Source organism: Salvelinus fontinalis, chromosome 2 (genome assembly GCF_029448725.1).
Source record: "Salvelinus fontinalis isolate EN_2023a chromosome 2, ASM2944872v1, whole genome shotgun sequence".
Lineage (NCBI taxonomy): Eukaryota > Metazoa > Chordata > Actinopteri > Salmoniformes > Salmonidae > Salvelinus > Salvelinus fontinalis.
The window spans coordinates 99,095,012-99,107,781 of NC_074666.1; the positions used below are offsets into that span (position 1 = coordinate 99,095,012).

A 12,770-nucleotide genomic window follows, 5' to 3' on the forward strand; every position below is an offset into this window, starting at 1 on the left:
ATTACCAGGCGCGGTGGCCAAGTGGTAAGGCGTCGGTCTCGTAAACCGAAGATCGCGGGCTCGATCCCCGTCCGTGCCTCGGAAACGAAGTCCGTGGTGGACACATTTTTAAACCGGACAGTTCCAACGTGATACTTCATTGTGATATTTGATATATATTTCAAACTCAATATAAAGGTAATGCGTTGATAAAATGTTTAAATTTCAACAATGTACAATGTAAAAAGTTAAATGCAAAGACTTCTCATACATACATACATGGTGTTCATCAAGACAATATATTGGAGACATCAAGGTAAAACAGGTTTAGAGGTAAATCAAATCTAGGAGACATCAATGTAAAACAGTTCTATAGCTAAAAATCTTTCACTTTTATTTCAGACGTTTATTTGGCACGCCCCTCCTAATGACCACCAGTCGGCGCTCCAACTCCAATAGTGTGTATAGACCAGTTAAGTAGCCCAATGAGATTTTATAGACAGATCAGATGAGAGATCAGCCATCATACAATGACACATGGATGAAAGAAACAAAAACTAGACTCTAAAGACTGACTTCTTGTCTATCTTTGTAAATATACATGTTTGTAAATATAGATCTTGTTTCCAATCCAATGCCGTAATAGACAGCCTGATAATAGAGGCCTAAAATATGAAAACATGGTTAGGCAAATCAACGTTCTAAATGTATATTTTACTCAGAAACTTGATAAATCCTAATATGGTATACGAAAACCTCGTTGTTCTGATTATTGTTTGGGAAGAGGAAGGTACAATAGTCATTTATTCCCCACACTTTTACATAGGAGAGTGCAGAGCCAAACCTTTCCATTTGGTGGCAATGGTTTACTGCAAGATCTCAACTGTCTCCAGGACTGTGTTCTTCTGGAGCTCGACATACCTACTGCCTAGTCACCACCACCTAGAATTCCATTTTAGGGAGGGCCTGAAAAGGAGGCTCGCACTGCGTGGCCCACACAGCACAGCCAGAGCCACTAGGTTTGGGCTACTGTCTCTAGGTGCTGCACGGGACGATCGGTCAGTACACACACAGAGAGAGGGAGAGAGATCAGGTGGGTTTATTTTTCCCCGGGCAACGTTACCGTTCTGGGACACACGGTAGCCTACTGCTTTTTTGTTCAGGAACAACTTTAGGAGAATATTCAGCTGTCTTTGGAGAGATGGGCCTATGTTCCATGCCGATAGAGGCAATTTCTGTCATCTGTTTCGTGTCTGACTGTGGACAATTAAACCTGCTTTTTGGAGGATAACATATACATTTTTCCGAAAGGATTTTACTCATAACATGAAAGTTGTATGGGGATTGCGAATAGGAACCCTGGTCGTGGGCTCTAGAACTCAACAAGTATCCCCTCGTGTTCCAACTGTGCGCTTTGGAGAGTGTGCCCAACCTGTGCAAGGATGACGCGCACGTTGTGTGGCCTACTGTAGCTATGATCGATAGGTTTACATGATGGGTAAATTTGTGAGGAAGTTTTGTTTTACTGTAGTTAACTCTTTCCCTTACCCTAAATACTTTTGAGCTACAAAGAAACCAGGCCCATTTCTCTCTCAACTGAAGGCTGAAGTGTGAGAGCAAGACGGTTCACTTGAGGACAACAAGGTAATTTCAGTGGATAGATTAGCATAATACAGATTGATCATTGTCTTTGCTTCACAACAATAGTTTTACGTTCAAAGCAACTTTACAGTTTTTTTACCCGTTTGGAATGAATAAATAAAATCTTAGTTTTACATGAATGTAGACAAATACATTGTCTAGGGGCTCCCGAGTGGCGCAGCGGTCTAAGCCACTGCATCTCCGTGCTAGAGATGTCATTACAGACTTTGGTTCGATTCCTGGCTGTGATTGGGAGGCCCAAATGAGTGGCACACAATGGTCCCAGTGTTGTTGGGGTAGGCTGTCATAGTGAATAAGAATGTGTTTTTGACTGACTTGCCTAGTTAAATAAAGGTTAAATATTAAAAATAAGGGAGAACCAAGTCACTCTTCATATAAATAATTAAAATGCCTTTATTTGTATAACTTGTTCAATGGAAACGAAGATTAAAAACTTTGTTTAACCTTAGTTTTTAATCAGAGTTTTTCATCTTTGCATTGAACATGCTATACAAATAAAGGCATTTAAATTAATTATATGAAGAGTGCCTTGGTCCTCCTTTCTATTTGATGACAAAATGTACCCCTTTTACCAAAGAGCACCTTCTGTCTACCAAAACCTACTATAGTGTACCTTAGTACCTTTTGTCTACCAAAACCTACTATTGTGTACCTTAGTACCTTCTGTCTACCAAAACCTACTATTGTGTACCTTGGTACCTTCTGTCTACCAAAACCTACTATTGTGTACCTTAGAGCCTTCTGTCTACCAAAACCTACTATTGTGTACCTTAGTACCTTCTGTCTACCAAAACCTACTATTGTGTACCTTAGTACCTTCTGTCTACCAAAACCTACTATTGTGTACCTTAGAGCCTTCTGTCTACCAAAACCTACTATTGTGTACCTTAGAACCTCCTGTCTACCAAAACCTACTATTGTGAACCTTAGAACCTTCTGTCTACCAAAACCTACTATTGTGTACCTTAGAGCCTTCTGTCTACCAGAACCTACTATTGTGTACCATAGAACCTTCTGTCTACCAGAACCTACTATTGTGTACCTTAGAACCTTCTGTCTACCAAAACCTACTATTGTGTACCTTAGCTTCCCTTCCTTCTCTTTTCTACATAATCTATATCGTTTAATTCAGTAAATGGATCATTAGTGTGTTTCACAACTAGCCATGTTTTAGCCGTTGTTCCATTGGTCCTGGTGTGTTAGAGGGTGGGTCTTTGTTTGCAAGGTGAGTAGTGTACTCTCCTCTCAACTGGCCTACAAAGTCCCAGTTTCTGTCCCACAAGATCACCCAGTCCATCTGAACATGTATAGCCACAATGTGACACCCCTGGAGTAGCTTAGGGGTCAAGTGCCTTGCTCGAGGGTACAACGGCAGAAGATGGTGTACTAGAATACCTAGAATCCCACCAAATGTTTTTTCCTGTCTGACTTGGGATTCAAACCGGAATCCCTGTGTGTGTGCGAGCACGTAGGAGTGTGTGTGTGTGTGTGTGTGTATGACTGTGTGTGTGCGAGCACGTAGGAGTGTGTGTGTGTGTGTGTGTGTATGACTGTGTTTGTGTGTGTGTATGACTGTGTGTGTGCGAGCACGTTGGAGTGTGTGCGTGTGTATGACTGTGTGTGTATAACTATGTGTGTGTGTGTGTGTGTGTATGACTGTGTGTGTGTGTGTGTGTGTGTGTGTGTGTGTGTGTGTGTGTGTGTGTGTGTGTGTGTGTGTGTATGACTGAGTATGTGCGAGCACGTAGGAGTGTGTGTGAGTGTATGACTGTGTGTGTGTGTGTGTGTGTGTGTGTGTGTGTGTGTGTGTGTCTGTGTGTGTGTGTGTGTGTGTGTGTGTGTGTGTGTGTGACTGTGTGTGTGTGTGTGTGTGTGTGTATGACTGAGTATGTGCGAGCACGTAGGAGTGTGTGTGAGTGTATGACTGTGTGTGTGTGTGTGTGTGTGTGTGTGTGTGTGACTGTGTGTGTGTGTGTGTGTGACTGTGTGTGTGCATCCGCGTGGTGCTTCTGCTCCAGGCCCTGGGTGTTGAGCTGAAAACGTCAGTGACTATATCTGTGTGTGATCCTCACCAACAGCTTCATAGTTCTCACACCTAGTCTAGAAATGCTTGATTAGTTTGCAACAAAACCCTCCGCACACACACACACACGTCCCCACACGTAGGGTGCTAAACCCATCAGGATGTTTTCTCACTGACATGAATCATGTTTTTAAATAGATCCCCACAGGCAGGCTGAGGGAATGTGTGATTTATGACGGACTATGTTATCTCCAATATTAGCATGTCGCTCATACAGTCGGCATATACTGAGGGTATGACTAAGTTGTTGATTTGATGACATATGGTTCGTCCCAAATCATACCCCATTCCCTGGTGTGCTACTTTTGACCAGGGTCTTCACGTCCCAAAATCGCACCCTATTCCCTGGTGTGCTACTTTTGACCAGGGTCTTCACGTCCCAAAATCGCACCCTATTCCCTAGTGTGCTACTTTTGACCAGGGCCTTCGGGTCCCAAATCGCACCCCATTCCCTAGTGTGCTACTTTTGACCAGGGCCTTCACGTCCCAAAATCGCACTCTATTCCCTAGTGTGCTACTTTTGACCAGGACCTTCACGTCCCAAATCGCACCCTATTCCCTAGTGTTCTACTTTTGACCAGGGCCTTCACGTCCCAAATCGCACCCTATTCCCTAGTGTGCTACTTTTGACCAGGGCCTTTACGTCCCAAATCGCACCCTATTCCCTAGTGTGCTACTTTTGACCAGGAACCTATACGTCCCAAAATCGCACCCTATTACCTGGTGTGCTACTTTTGACCAGGGCCTTTACGTCCCAAATCGCACCCTATTCCCTAGTGTGCTACTTTTGACCAGGGCCTTTACGTCCCAAAATCGCACCCTATTCCCTAGTGTGCTACTTTTGACCAGGGCCTTTACGTCCCAAATTGCACCCTATTCCCTAGTGTGCTACTTTTGACCAGGGTCTTCACGTCCCAAATCACACCCTATTCCCTAGTGTTCTACTTTTGACCAGGGCCTTCACGTCCCAAATTGCACCCTATTCCCTAGTGTGCTACTTTTGACCAGGGCCTTCACGTCCCAAATTGCACCCTATTCCCTAGTGTGCTACTTTTGACCAGGGCCTTTACGTCCCAAATTGCACCCTATTCCCTAGTGTGCTACTTTTGACCAGGAACCTATACGTCCCAAAATCGCACCCTATTCCCTATGCACCTTGGTCAAATGTAGTGCACTATAGAGAATAGGTTGCCATTCCAGACACAGACATATAGTATACACGGGGTTGAAGTTGTCACAAGGTAGTTGTTGATTTGAGGACGGTGCAGTAGGTTATTTAAAGGACCAGTGCGGTTCTCTGACCAGGGATCACAATAATGAACCACACATGGTTTTGGTTTGGAATGTTAGTGCAGTAAACAGAAAAAAAAACCGGAATAACTTTGACCTGTTGGAAACTTTTTTATGAAAGGCGTATTCTTCGTCTGACTTCGTCAAGCGGAGAAGAGATGTTCAGAAAGAAGGATATAATAATAAACATTCACATTTTACAATTAAATCCTATAATAGAATTTTCCTTTATCAGATTATGCTAATTAAATAAACATATTTCCCTTGAGAGTGGGAAGTTTTTTCTTTCTGAATAATGTTATTCTGAATAATGACAATATAGTTATTTTCATCATTGTATGTAACCACTATGGACCTGTACCAAGGCCACTCATACCAAAAGACTAAGAAATGGGACCCAGTGTCTCTATGCTTGGCACTAAACATTAACAACCTCTTAAGGATTGGACCCTTTTTTCCCAATTTTTGCCTAAAACGACATACCCATATCTAACTGCCTGTAGCTCAGGACCTGAAGCAAGGATATGCATATTATTGATACCATTTGAAAGGAAACACTTTGAAATTTGTGGAAATGTGAAATTAATGTAGGAGAATATAACACATTAGATCTGGTAAAAGATAATACAAAGAAAAAACATTGCTATTTTTTTTTGTACCATCTTTGAAACGCAAGAGAAAGGCCACAATGTACCATTCCATTTTAGGTGCAATTTAGACCAATCCCATAGAGGTTAAGGAGGCAGATTGGGGATAAGGCTCTGCAATAGACTATCGTCCCGTCCAGGCTGTGTACATCAAGCTGCCTCACGCTGACATGTCCAAAGCTTATTACTTTGTTTTAAGACCTGTACAATGAGTTCTGTGTAGCTGTCACCTATCCAGTCTAGAGTCAGTGGAGGAAGGAAGACAGGAAGGAAGGAAGGAAAGAAGGTTGGAACTAGGGCCTTGCTCCAAGGAGTTTTTCCCAGCCACTGTGCTTCTACACCTGCATTGCTTGCTGTTTGGGGTTTTAGGCTGGGTTTCTGTACAGCACTTTGTGACATCAGCTGATGTCAGAAGGGCTTTATAAATACATTTGATTTGATTGCTCTAACGGAGTCAAAGCCGAGATTCAATCCGATCACGCCTTGTCCACAATGCACTGCGTTTTAAAGACAATGTTCCCTCATTAGCGGTGACCACAATTATGGTAAACACTGCATATGTTGGCTCAATTGGAAATGACATGTAAATGTAGCGTTGTCCAAATTGAATTCCAGCCTTAGACTGATGTATCTAGTGGAGAGGTAGGGAGCAAGGGTCTAGGGAACATGCTGAGGTAGCTAGTGGAGAGGTAGGGAGCAAGGGTCTAGGGAACATGCTGAGGTAGCTAGTAGAGTGGTAGGAAGCAAGAGTCTAGGGAACATGCTGAGGTAGCTAGTGGAGAGGTAGGGAGCAAGGGTCTAGGGAACATGCTGAGGTAGCTAGTGGAGAGGTAGGGAGCAAGGGTCTAGGGAACATGCTGAGGTAGCTAGTAGAAAGGTAGGGAGCAAGGGTCTAGGGAACATGCTGAGGTAGCTAGTAGAAAGGTAGGGAGCAAGGGTCTAGGGAACATGCTGAGGTAGCTAGTAGAGTGGTAGGAAGCAAGAGTCTAGGGAACATACTGAGGTAGCTAGTAGAAAGGTAGGAAGCAAGAGTCTAGGGAACATGCTGAGGTAGCTAGTAGAAAGGTAGGGAGCAAGGGTCTAGGGAACATGCTGAGGTAGCTAGTAGAGTGGTAGGAAGCAAGAGTCTGTGGAACATACTGAGGTAGCTAGTAGAAAGGTAGGAAGCAAGAGTCTAGGGAACATACTGAGGTAGCTAGTAGAAAGGTAGGAAGCAAGAGTCTAGGGAACATGCTGAGGTAGCTAGTAGAAAGGTAGGAAGCAAGAGTCTAGGGAACATGCTGAGGTAGCTAGTAGAGAGGTAGGGAGCAAGGGTCTAGGGAACATGCTGAGGTAGCTAGTAGAGTGGTAGGAAGCAAGAGTCTAGGGAACATGCTGAGGTATCTAGTAGAAAGGTAGGGAGCAAGGGTCTAGGGAACATACTGAGGTAGCTCGTAGAAAGGTAGGGAGCAAGGGTCTAGGGAACATGCTAAGGTAGCTAGTAGAGCGGTAAGGAGCAAGGGTCTAGGGAACATGCCTAATGGATGGTGATGGATGTTGAAGGATCTGGGCTGGAGACCAATACTAACTGCTGATTAGACCTGTGATATTAAACAGTGTTCTGATCTGGGCTGGAGACCAATACTAACTGCTGATTAGACCTGTGATATTAAACAGTGTTCTGATCTGGGCTGGAGATCAACACTGTAACTGCTGTTTAGACCTGAGATACTAAAAACAGTGTTACTGGCATCGTTTGCTCTGGTCTGGTCCATTACCTCTCTAACAACATGGATACAGGTCCAGGCAGAGACCGGACCAGTGAGTGTCCCAAATTGCACCCTATACAGTCCTCTGCATTACTTCTGACCAGGGTTCATAGGGACGCCAGTTAGCAGCTTCCCCAAGATGTTATCTTTTCTCAGGGACATCACTGACACAATGTAGAACATGACCTGTCAAACATCTCTGATAAGACAGAGATGTTAGAAATATCACTGCTCACTTTTCTGAGGTCTGAGAACCAGAAAAAACCCACCTCTGGTTGTTACTGGTCATCTGGGGGTAACAGAGTCTAGGTGAATGGTCAGGTGGTTGTTACTGGTCATCTGGGGGTAACAGAGTCTAGGTGAATGGTCAGATGGTTGTTAATGGTCATCTGGGGTAACAGAGTCTAGGTGAATGGTCAGGTGGTTGTTACTGGTCATCTGGGGTAACAGAGTCTAGGTGAATGGTCAGATGGTTGTTAATGGTCATCTGGGGTAACAGAGTCTAGGTGAATGGTCAGGTGGTTGTTACTGGTCATCTGGGGTAACAGAGTCTAGGTGAATGGTCATCTGGGGTAACAGAGTCTAGGTGAATGGTCAGGTGGTTGTTACTGGTCATCTGGGGTAACAGAGGCTAGGTGAATGGTCAGGTGGTTGTTACTGGTCATCTGGGGTAACAGAGTCTAGGTGAATGGTCATCTGGGGTAACAGAGTCTAGGTGAATGGTCAGGGGGTTGTTACTGGTCATCTGGGGTAACAGAGTCTAGGTGAATGGTCAGGTGGTTGTTACTGGTCATCTGGGGTAACAGAGTCTGGGTGAATGGTCAGGTGGTTGTTACTGGTCATCTGGGGGTAACAGAGTCTAGGTGAATGGTCAGGTGGTTGTTACTGGTCATCTGGGGTAACAGAGTCTAGGTGAATGGTCAGGTGGTTGTTACTGGTCATCTGGGGTAACAGAGTCTAGGTGAATGGTCAGGTGGTTGTTACTGGTCATCTGGGGGTAACAGAGTCTAGGTGAATGGTCAGGTGGTTGTTACTGGTCATCTGGGGTAACAGAGTCTAGGTGAATGGTCAGGTGGTTGTTACTGGTCATCTGGGGGTAACAGAGTCTAGGTGAATGGTCAGGTGGTTGTTACTGGTCATCTGGGGTAACAGAGTCTAGGTGAATGGTCAGGTGGTTGTTACTGGTCATCTGGGGGTAACAGAGTCTAGGTGAATGGTCAGGTGGGGTAACAGAGTCTAGGTGAATGGTCAGGTGGTTGTTACTGGTCATCTGGGGGTAACAGAGTCTAGGTGAATGGTCATCTGGGGTAACAGAGTCTAGGTGAATGGTCAGGTGGTTGTTACTGGTCATCTGGGGGTAACAGAGTCTAGGTGAATGGTCAGGTGGTTGTTACTGGTCATCTGGGGTAACAGAGTCTAGGTGAATGGTCAGGTGGTTGTTACTGGTCATCTGGGGGTAACAGAGTCTAGGTGAATGGTCATCTGGGGTAACAGAGTCTAGGTGAATGGTCAGGTGGTTGTTACTGGTCATCTGGGGGTAACAGAGTCTAGGTGAATGGTCAGGTGGTTGTTACTGGTCATCTGGGGGTAACAGAGTCTAGGTGAATGGTCAGGTGGTTGTTACTGGTCATCTGGGGGTAACAGAGTCTAGGTGAATGGTCAGGTGGTTGTTACTGGTCATCTGGGGTAACAGAGTCTAGGTGAATGGTCAGGTGGTTGTTACTGGTCATCTGGGGTAACAGAGTCTAGGTGAATGGTCAGGTGGTTGTTACTGGTCATCTGGGGGTAACAGAGTCTAGGTGAATGGTCAGGGGGTTGTTACTGGTCATCTGGGGGTAACAGAGTCTAGGTGAATGGTCAGGTGGTTGTTACTGGTCATCTGGGGTAACAGAGTCTAGGTGAATGGTCAGATGGTTGTTACTGGTCATCTGGGGTAACAGAGTCTAGGTGAATGGTCAGGTGGTTGTTACTGGTCATCTGGGGTAACAGAGTCTAGGTGAATGGTCAGGTGGTTGTTACTGGTCATCTGGGGTAACAGAGTCTAGGTGAATGGTCATCTGGGGTAACAGAGTCTAGGTGAATGGTCAGGTGGTTGTTACTGGTCATCTGGGGGTAACAGAGTCTAGGTGAATGGTCAGGTGGTTGTTACTGGTCATCTGGGGGTAACAGAGTCTAGGTGAATGGTCAGGTGGTTGTTACTGGTCATCTGGGGTAACAGAGTCTAGGTGAATGGTCAGGTGGTTGTTACTGGTCATCTGGGGTAACAGAGTCTAGGTGAATGGTCAGGGGGTTGTTACTGGTCATCTGGGGGTAACAGAGTCTAGGTGAATGGTCAGGTGGTTGTTACTGGTCATCTGGGGTAACAGAGTCTAGGTGAATGGTCAGGGGGTTGTTACTGGTCATCTGGGGGTAACAGAGTCTAGGTGAATGGTCAGGTGGTTGTTACTGGTCATCTGGGGGTAACAGAGTCTAGGTGAATGGTCAGATGGTTGTTAATGGTCATCTGGGGGTAACAGAGTCTAGGTGAATGGTCAGGTGGTTGTTACTGGTCATCTGGGGTAACAGAGTCTAGGTGAATGGTCAGGTGGTTGTTACTGGTCATCTGGGGTAACAGAGTCTAGGTGAATGGTCATCTGGGGTAACAGAGTCTAGGTGAATGGTCAGGTGGATGTTACTGGTCATCTGGGGTAACAGAGTCTAGGTGAATGGTCAGGGGGTTGTTACTGGTCATCTGGGGTAACAGAGTCTAGGTGAATGGTCATCTGGGGTAACAGAGTCTAGGTGAATGGTCATCTGGGGTAACAGAGTCTAGGTGAATGGTCATCTGGGGGTAACAGAGTCTAGGTGAATGGTCAGGGGGTTGTTACTGGTCATCTGGGGTAACAGAGTCTAGGTGAATGGTCAGGTGGTTGTTACTGGTCATCTGGGGTAACAGAGTCTAGGTGAATGGTCAGGTGGTTGTTACTGGTCATCTGGGGTAACAGAGTCTAGGTGAATGGTCAGGTGGTTGTTACTGGTCATCTGGGGGTAACAGAGTCTAGGTGAATGGTCAGGTGGTTGTTACTGGTCATCTGGGGGTAACAGAGTCTAGGTGAATGGTCATCTGGGGTAACAGAGTCTAGGTGAATGGTCAGGTGGTTGTTACTGGTCATCTGGGGGTAACAGAGTCTAGGTGAATGGTCAGGTGGTTGTTACTGGTCATCTGGGGTAACAGAGTCTAGGTGAATGGTCAGGTGGTTGTTACTGGTCATCTGGGGTAACAGAGTCTAGGTGAATGGTCAGGTGGTTGTTACTGGTCATCTGGGGGTAACAGAGTATAGGTGAATGGTCATCTGGGGTAACAGAGTCTAGGTGAATGGTCAGGTGGTTGTTACTGGTCATCTGGGGGTAACAGAGTCTAGGTGAATGGTCAGGTGGTTGTTACTGGTCATCTGGGGTAACAGAGTCTAGGTGAATGGTCAGATAGTTGTTACTGGTCATCTGGGGTAACAGAGTCTAGGTGAATGGTCAGGTGGTTGTTACTGGTCATCTGGGGTAACAGAGTCTAGGTGAATGGTCAGGTGGTTGTTACTGGTCATCTGGGGTAACAGAGTCTAGGTGAATGGTCATCTGGGGTAACAGAGTCTAGGTGAATGGTCAGGTGGTTGTTACTGGTCATCTGGGGGTAACAGAGTCTAGGTGAATGGTCAGGTGGTTGTTACTGGTCATCTGGGGTAACAGAGTCTAGGTGAATGGTCAGGTGGTTGTTACTGGTCATCTGGGGTAACAGAGTCTAGGTGAATGGTCAGGTGGTTGTTACTGGTCATCTGGGGGTAACAGAGTCTAGGTGAATGGTCAGGTGGTTGTTACTGGTCATCTGGGGTAACAGAGTCTAGGTGAATGGTCAGGTGGTTGTTACTGGTCATCTGGGGTAACAGAGTCTAGGTGAATGGTCATCTGGGGTAACAGAGTCTAGGTGAATGGTCAGGTGGATGTTACTGGTCATCTGGGGTAACAGAGTCTAGGTGAATGGTCAGGGGGTTGTTACTGGTCATCTGGGGTAACAGAGTCTAGGTGAATGGTCATCTGGGGTAACAGAGTCTAGGTGAATGGTCATCTGGGGTAACAGAGTCTAGGTGAATGGTCATCTGGGGGTAACAGAGTCTAGGTGAATGGTCAGGGGGTTGTTACTGGTCATCTGGGGTAACAGAGTCTAGGTGAATGGTCAGGTGGTTGTTACTGGTCATCTGGGGTAACAGAGTCTAGGTGAATGGTCAGGTGGTTGTTACTGGTCATCTGGGGTAACAGAGTCTAGGTGAATGGTCAGGTGGTTGTTACTGGTCATCTGGGGGTAACAGAGTCTAGGTGAATGGTCAGGTGGTTGTTACTGGTCATCTGGGGGTAACAGAGTCTAGGTGAATGGTCATCTGGGGTAACAGAGTCTAGGTGAATGGTCAGGTGGTTGTTACTGGTCATCTGGGGGTAACAGAGTCTAGGTGAATGGTCAGGTGGTTGTTACTGGTCATCTGGGGTAACAGAGTCTAGGTGAATGGTCAGGTGGTTGTTACTGGTCATCTGGGGTAACAGAGTCTAGGTGAATGGTCAGGTGGTTGTTACTGGTCATCTGGGGGTAACAGAGTCTAGGTGAATGGTCATCTGGGGTAACAGAGTCTAGGTGAATGGTCAGGTGGTTGTTACTGGTCATCTGGGGGTAACAGAGTCTAGGTGAATGGTCAGGTGGTTGTTACTGGTCATCTGGGGTAACAGAGTCTAGGTGAATGGTCAGATAGTTGTTACTGGTCATCTGGGGTAACAGAGTCTAGGTGAATGGTCAGGTGGTTGTTACTGGTCATCTGGGGTAACAGAGTCTAGGTGAATGGTCAGGTGGTTGTTACTGGTCATCTGGGGTAACAGAGTCTAGGTGAATGGTCATCTGGGGTAACAGAGTCTAGGTGAATGGTCAGGTGGTTGTTACTGGTCATCTGGGGGTAACAGAGTCTAGGTGAATGGTCAGGTGGTTGTTACTGGTCATCTGGGGGTAACAGAGTCTAGGTGAATGGTCAGGTGGTTGTTACTGGTCATCTGGGGTAACAGAGTCTAGGTGAATGGTCAGGGGGTTGTTACTGGTCATCTGGGGGTAACAGAGTCTAGGTGAATGGTCAGGTGGTTGTTACTGGTCATCTGGGGTAACAGAGTCTAGGTGAATGGTCAGGGGGTTGTTACTGGTCATCTGGGGGTAACAGAGTCTAGGTGAATGGTCAGGTGGTTGTTACTGGTCATCTGGGGGTAACAGAGTCTAGGTGAATGGTCAGATGGTTGTTAATGGTCATCTGGGGTAACAGAGTCTAGGTGAATGGTCAGGTGGTTGTTACTGGTCATCTG

General features: G+C 45.9%; 1 non-coding gene across 1 annotated transcript; it reads left to right on the top strand.

The window, feature by feature from the left end:
* Positions 1 to 7: 7 nt before the first annotated feature.
* Positions 8 to 79, top strand: trnat-cgu (transfer RNA threonine (anticodon CGU)). The gene has a single exon. It is a non-coding gene; the product is annotated as a tRNA-Thr (tRNA).
* The last annotated feature ends 12,691 nt before the right edge of the window (positions 80 to 12,770 follow it).